The following is a 7,928-nucleotide window of genomic DNA, read 5'->3' as shown; positions in this document are numbered from 1 at the left end:
AATGTTGAAGATTAGACAGGTAGATCACATAACTAATGAAGAAGTATTAAATAGAAGAGGAGTTTGTGGCAAAACTTGACCATATGAAGGGATCGGTTGGTAGGACATGTTCTAAAGCAACAAGGGATCTTCAATTTAGTACTGGAGGGCAGCGTGGAGGCTAAAAGTCGTAGAGGGAGACCAAGAGATGAATACACTAAGCAGATTCAGAAGGATGTAGGCTGCAGTACGTACTGGGAAATGAAGCAGCTTGCACAGAATAGAGTAGCATGGAGAGCTGCATCAAACCAGTGTCAGGCCCGAAGACCACTCCCAGTAGGAGATATTCGTCGCTCGGGGGCTGGGTTTTGTGTTGTCCTGATCACTTAAGCTCGTATTATGGATGTGGAAGTCCCCAAAGTGGCGTTAAACCAAAAAATTATGCACCAGGCAGCCGAAATCCTCTAGGCAGGGTTTGTCGGACAATTATGCAATATGACCATTCACTCAGTCCATTCACCCCTTGGAAACCAAGAAAGACAGTGAAAAGCTTCAGCTGTAAATACTGTGTGATCAAAAAGTCTGTATAAATTTGGAAACTTAATAAACCACGGAATAATGTAGATAAAGAGGTAAAAATTGACACACTTGCTTGGAATGACATGGGGTTTCATTAGAACAAAAGAAAAATATTATTCCTAGACGGGTGAAAGATCTCTTGCGTGCGTCGTTTGGTGATGATCGTGTGCTCAACCGCCACTTTCGTCATGCTTGGCCTCCCAGGTCACCAGACCACAGCCCGTGCGATTATTGGCTTTGTGGTTACCTGAAGTCGCAAGTGTATCATTATCGACCGACATCTGTAGGGATGCTGAAAGACAACATCCGACGCCAATGCCTCACCATTACTCCGGATATGCTTTACAGTGCTGTTCACAACATTATTCCTCGACTACAGCTATTGTTGAGGAATGATGGTGGACATATTGAACATTTCCTGTAAAGAACATTATCTTTGATTTGTCTTACTTTGTTATGCTAATTATTGCTATTCTGATCAGATGAAGCACCATCTGTCGGAAATTTTTTGAACTTTGGTATTTTCTTTGGTTCTCATAATACCCCATGTCATTGCAAGCATTTGTGTCAATTTGCATCTCTCTATCTACATTATTCCGTGATCTATTCAGTTTTCAAATTTATACTGACTTTTTGATCACCCGGTATATAATGTCTTTCAAAGAGACAGTTATATGCTGTACATAAGGTATTCAACTGATACTTATGTACGTTCATATTACTGTCAGGCAGACTAAAGAGTCTGTATGGAAGTGAGTCACCTTTTTTCATGTGATTGGAAGAAATAACAAATTATTTTCTATGTGCTGTATGAAATTGCGTTCTTGCTGAGGTTGCATTTGTGCTAAGAAAGAGGCAGACACATAGAGCATGGGGGATGGGGAACGAAGAGAGAGCGATGGGGCAGGGAGGGGGGCGTTGGATTCGTGCAGCCGCAGTGCGGCGAGGCGAGGTGAGACGTTAGCGAGGGCGATTCATGTCCGGCTGTTCGCTTGCCAGGAGCCAGAATGGCAGATACGAAGCGAGTACTCGGCTGAGCGGTCATGTGGGCCGGCCACTAATGGGTCGTTCCTCTCTTCAGCGGGCGAGTTGTAATCGGTCGAACACAGAGCGTTGCAGCACTCCATTGCGAACGGCAGTCTCTTGAATAGTCCCAAGGCAGAACAGGCAGCACTAAGCTGGCCTAATAACCGCTGGACTGTGGATCGCTGTGAACAGCATCAGATGTTAACACGGACGAGAGGTACAGCGTCGCGTCCTTTACGGACAATAATCAGTAAGGGGTATGGACCACGGTACTTACCACGCCCGTCCTCATTCTTCCTGACGTCATCGGCGCGGCCTCATAGCGTGTATCAGGGCAGATTCCATTGCTCCTCCATCCTGTCACTCTCTGAATTCAATGAAGCAGCACTTGTCGCTCTGAAATTAGGTCTAACGTTGTCAAACGACATGGATTAATCTCCTGGTTAAACACAGAAAGAAGTAGAGGATCCCTCATCCAGCCGGTATGATACAGCATCGGGAACATTCAGTCATTCACTTTCTCTTCTCATGTTCTCATGTGGCATGGTGAAATTTCTGTGTCCACTGATGCCTTTGGGTGCGTTACTGCAGCGTATCACTCTCTGTTGCCTTGTCAGTGGAAGCTGCAATCATAGTCGCCGTTCTGATAATAGGTGGTCTTTTCCTTTTGGGCCTCTTTTTAAATTATTCCACATGAACAGTAACAAAAAATGGCTAGCTTACAATGAAATGACATAAATAAGGTGACAGGTAATTGCAGTCATAAACTACAGCATTCAAAGAATGAGGAATGATATGCAGTCTTCGATGCACTGTCAGGCGTGGATATTCGTGTTGATATAAACAAATCCATTTCATGACTCAAGGTATGTCACAATATGATTCCGCAAGGCTGATCATACAGTGAAAGTTCCGCATGATGCTATGTGTGGCCCTCTTAAACCCGTGGACTACGTATTTGTGTGATAGTCTGTTAATTCTGACAACACCAGCAGCAATAAAAAAGACACACCAACTCTAGTCTCAATACAACACGATTCCGAGTGTCCGAAAACGTAGGGGTGTGGAGACTTGCTGACAGGGGAGATTTGCTGACATAACCAGTTCTCAGGTTCATCTTGACCCGATGGATTGGTACCCTGTTCACTTCATTGCCACCGGGCCGCTCGACAACAACATGTGTTACTGATGGGGAGGTTTCTGAAACTGCACTCTTGTCTGCTTGCTAGATACAGAGGCGGCTGTTTAGAGGTTGTAGGTGAAGTGACACGTCGCCAATATTTTCATCATGTCACACTTCATCTGTCTTACCACCTATGGTAGATTTTACACGAAACTCATATCCCTGTTTAGTACCGTGCAGAACTGCCCTGTAGCAATAAGCACTCTTTCTAACCAAGCGAATAGTAGTAGGCTTACGCTTTCTTGTAGATTAGCAACAGGGCGAGCTTAACAGTATGATTGCTATAACAACTGTGACGTCACGTGCCAGAGGTTTTCTGCGTGAGGTAGATGGAAATTTTATGCCTGTCACACCGGCTACGACGACAGTTTAACGTGGTGGAGTAAGACCTGGGTGCAGTTGGAAGATGTACCTTATTTATCTTAGCAACCACTGCACTTAGTGAATAGTGCTTTACTAAAGGTGGTATGTTATTAACATATCACCGCAGACAATTAAACGCAGAACATGTGAGTGAACTATCGCCTACCAAAAGGAACTGTGTATTTTCTTGTTTCATAGCCTTTAACTAGTGGTGCAGTGGACAGACGTAAATTCATTGTTGTTGTGTGTGGAGCATGCTTCCATGAGTAATACGTTTAGTGCTCTACGGATCAAATACAAATATGGATGCTGCTTATGATACGTGCGTATTTTATTAGAAGCACCCTTGTACTAAAACATCTGGGACCACGCTTTAATGGAAGTGGAAGACAGATTTCATGACGTGAAAAATTTCAGTCTTTTTGCCTTGCCGATACCGCAAAATTTGAAGAATTTGTAAAATTTCTTTGGGCGTGTATTCTCCAAGAAACGATCTCTTTATTTTCCATACCGATGAGAAGTAGAGAAACTTTTCTCCCGGAAATATGTTAGATATGTTTTCACGGATATATATACAACCTGCGTGAATAGGCCATAGAAATTAAGGGAAGAGTTTCAACTTCATTACGACTGTTAATACTTTAATCTGCAGTTTAATATTTTGCGCTGATAAATATGATTATAAATGCTATCATTTGTGCCATTTAAAATTTCTGTGACACATTCATCAATTAAATTTCAATGACTGGCTATGTATTAGATTAATTTCAGCAGCTTTTACACATTGACTGCTTTGATAAGATTTATTAATTACGAAATATACCTACTTCGTTGTTTTAGGCAAACAATAAAATCATGTATATGCATAAATAAAATTACGATCTACATTCCACTTTTATCCTTGCACATACGAAGAAACAATATTAGACAATGGTTTATGTTACGACATCTGAAAGTATTCGCTACGTGGAATCGTATTCTGTGTATCAGGCCATAGCAGAGAACGACGCGAAAATCCTTTATAAGTCACATAAAATGTAATTGTCACTCTGTAACATTATTCCTCGTCGCTTCTATCCCGTAAGTGCTCCGTATTGACCCCTGGATGTCAGGATAGCTGATACTGGTATAGCGCCCCACTCTGTGGACGTATAAAATGCAGTAACAACTGTAGGTCTCTGACTATTTCTACAGATAACAGTATAGATGTCGCGTTGAAGGGTTGCTACTCGTGACTCACCGAATGATTGCATCTTATTGTCAGAATTAATGTCTTGAACGCCTCTTACGGACTGACGGAAAATTTAGGTTACGTCCCAGGTGAATTACGCCTGTGTGGCAACCACTTTACTTTTAGCCCAGGAAACGAATGTTCAAAATGTTCAGTTTTATATTAACTTGATGTCATCGAAGACGTCCACTGATATTGAGAATTTAGTTCTGCTCCAGATCGACCATTTACACCACTGTATTCCTATGAACTAATCTGATCAAATGAGCACGGCCACTAGTTGTATCAGTTTTTGCAGTTTTATTCTTTTTCGTTTTCCCGATAACTGCGTGATGGAGTCGGTCTCTATGTGGGTGTGACCAGGTCGAAGTAAGTTATAGCAAATAAACGTCCCACATAATACACCAGTATTTTTCACCGCGGAGTACATTTATGAGTATGACTGAAAAATTACTACTCTTGTTCTGGCCACTGCAGGAGTGACTAAATATATTGATGTCAGGCATTTCATCAGTTAATTATAGCGTGTAACCGCAAATAATAGAAGTTATACAATTTCCTCAACGGCCAGCAACACTTTCATCCCATATATGACTCTGAGCGGATTTCTGCTGTTTGATCACAGAGTATATGGTTAAAATTAGGTCCATAGCAACTGTTTGCAGAAAGTTATCCCTCTTTTCAGTAGGTGTGTCGGTAAACACTTTCGAAAATCAAAGCGTAAGAAATATATGCTTTGATTTTCCCTACTCTTCATCGGTTTTCTACTTCTGCTAACTAGATTACGCTAAGTTTCAATTAACTTCCTGTTCTTCTGCTATTTTAGTGTCCTTTTCTAAATTGTGAGCTGTTTCCAGCTGAAGTTTATATACATCAAATTTGCCACGTGCAATGTTCGTGGGCCGGAGAAACTACTACAGCCGGCCGGTGTGGCCGAGCGGTTCTAGGCGCTTCAGTCCGGAACCGCGTGACCGCTACGGTCGCAGGTTCGAATCCTGCCTCGGGCATGGATGTGTGAGTGTTGTCCTTAGGTTAGTTAGGTTTAAGTAGTTCTAAGTTCTAGGGGACTGATGACCTCAGATGTTAAGTTCCATAGTGCTCAGAGCAATCTGAACTAGCCAAACTACTACAAATTTTCCACAAATAGGTTACAAAGAATAGTGTGGTACCAAGGAGAGTGCGGCAACATCAAACGGTCCGACAGTATTCGCGAAAGATTTGCGGTGTCATATTACAGGTTACGCAGTTGTGACTGTGATACTGAAGGTCACTTCGAGGAAGGAGAGGGAGGAGGAGGGGGAGGGGTTGGCCGAGACGTAGGAGGAGTGGGAAGCTAGGGCAGGTTGGCCAATCGTTTTGATAACGTCACTGTGCTATCAGTCAGTCGCTTTGGAGCCTTGGGACAATGATATCTCAGCCAGTGGCATCTTTTGACCGATTTTAATTTTCATAATTCGATCGCATGAGGCCACCGTTTGCTTTCAGCGCGTCATGTTGTTGAGAGGATGAAGGGACTCCCCGGCTTCCGGGCAGTACACTCTCCATTCCAGCTCACTGCCCTGTACTGAGAGGATGAGGGCGCGGTTATTTGTTGTAACAAATTATTCCAGTTACGTGAGTTTTGTCATTCGTTCTAGTGAGAAAAAGAGTTAGAAAATGGTGAGTAAGATACCTTAACAGTACAAAGTATTGACGTAACACAGTGAGCAAAACAGTGAAAAGTTTAGTCTAGAACATCCTGACCTCAGGTAAGTGGCGCAGAATTACTTATCAAAATAAATTGTAACCTCCCCCTCACTTACCGACCTTGATGACAGTAAAAATTAAACCGCGTGTACCTAATGGAAATTTGGGAAAAGCAATCGTCACCGAAGTTAATCTGTCGGTAAAGAGGGAGGAAAGGGTTACATTTAAAGGAAAGGAAAAATGCAAATCAACCTAGTGCAAATTAATTTGGAAAAGGGGTAAGGTTAATAACTAAAGTAAATGTGCGGTCGTTACGTTAACAATTAACTGGCGTTAATTAGATGTTTGAGATTTGGGGAAATTACGGTCGTCAGTCCTATGGACAACTACTATAATAACTGAAAAAGAAAGGTTATAGCAATTATAATTCGCACTAAAAGCATGGCTACTGAAGGTTGACACGTGTTGTGTGAAAACTGAATGTTTGTCAGAAGTAATAAATTTCGCTACACTCTGACTTAATTTAGCAAAAGAATTAATAAAACCAGAAAACTGAAAGTTAATTTAGTGACTGAAATTAATAGTGTGGTTTGCTTCTGAAGCGCTGCGAAATTCAGTAAAATAAGGTTAGTCTTGGGCTACCTCAACAATCATTTCAAAAGCAACCTGAATCCACGCAATTTAGGAATAAGAGATTTAACTTTGAACTTGAATTAAATGATTCTGAACAATTAACGATAGTAAAATTTGGTACGTACCAAGCTGAGCTGCAGTCACAGGTAAGCTAAAATATGGTAACAAAACTCGCACTCTTAATTTGTGCTTGTGTAATCTAAATATTGTAGCCAGCTATGAATACCTTAACTGAACTTTTAAATCGAAGCAGTGAAATGGAATGATATTACTTTAATGCTGGCGTTTGAATTTCAACGACGCTCGGGTTCATTTCGGAAATGCTTGGTAATGCAATTGAGACAATGAGCAACAAAGGTTCTTGCTAAGTAACTGTAATTTTGTGAGGCAAATGGAACAATTTCAAAAGCTAAGGTCTGCCAGACCCAGCATAAAAATGCAAATAATATTTACAAAACAAACCAACTATACATCGACATAAATGCATATATATATATATATATATATATATATATATATATGTGTGTGTGTGTGTGTGTGTGTGTGTGTGTGTGTTTATATATATATATATATATATATATATATATATATATATATATATATATATATATATATATATATATATATATTACAATACATAAACACACAGAAATGTCATATCTTCAGGTAAGACAGGTAACAAAATAAGGGAAAACTTAATAGCACAATAGATGGAAATAGGAGGATATGCATTTCCGGCGTTACAAAATGACTTGTTATCAGACAATTGAGGTGATGCTCACCACATTATATGTGTATGCTTACCTCATTAACGGAAATAGGTAACATATCTAAAGCCGCGCGGGATAGTCGTTCGGTCTAAGGCGTCTTACCACGGCCCGTGCGGCTTCGCCCATCGGAGGTTCGAGTCCTCCCTCGGGCATGGGTGTGTGTGTTGTCCTTAGCGTAAGTTAGTTCAAGTTAGATTAAGTAGTGTGTAAGCCTAGGGACCGACGACCTCAACAGTTTGGTCCCACAGAACTTATCAGAAGAAAAACGATATCTAAAATATTTGCCCAACACAGTGCTACTTTGCATCACTGCAGGGTCCAAAATGGCGTATGACATATGTAAATACGCTGACATTGGCGTATAACATATGGCAATATGTTACCTAGATCAATGCCAGAATACTAGCAGGAAACCGATCTTACCACAGCCTAGCACAACTGCTTCGGTCCAAATCTCTCTCCAGACAGTTCAAGATTC

Source organism: Schistocerca serialis, chromosome 6 (assembly GCF_023864345.2).
Source record: "Schistocerca serialis cubense isolate TAMUIC-IGC-003099 chromosome 6, iqSchSeri2.2, whole genome shotgun sequence".
NCBI classification, from domain to species: Eukaryota; Metazoa; Arthropoda; class Insecta; order Orthoptera; family Acrididae; genus Schistocerca; species Schistocerca serialis.
Note: the sequence above shows the minus strand (reverse complement) of the source record.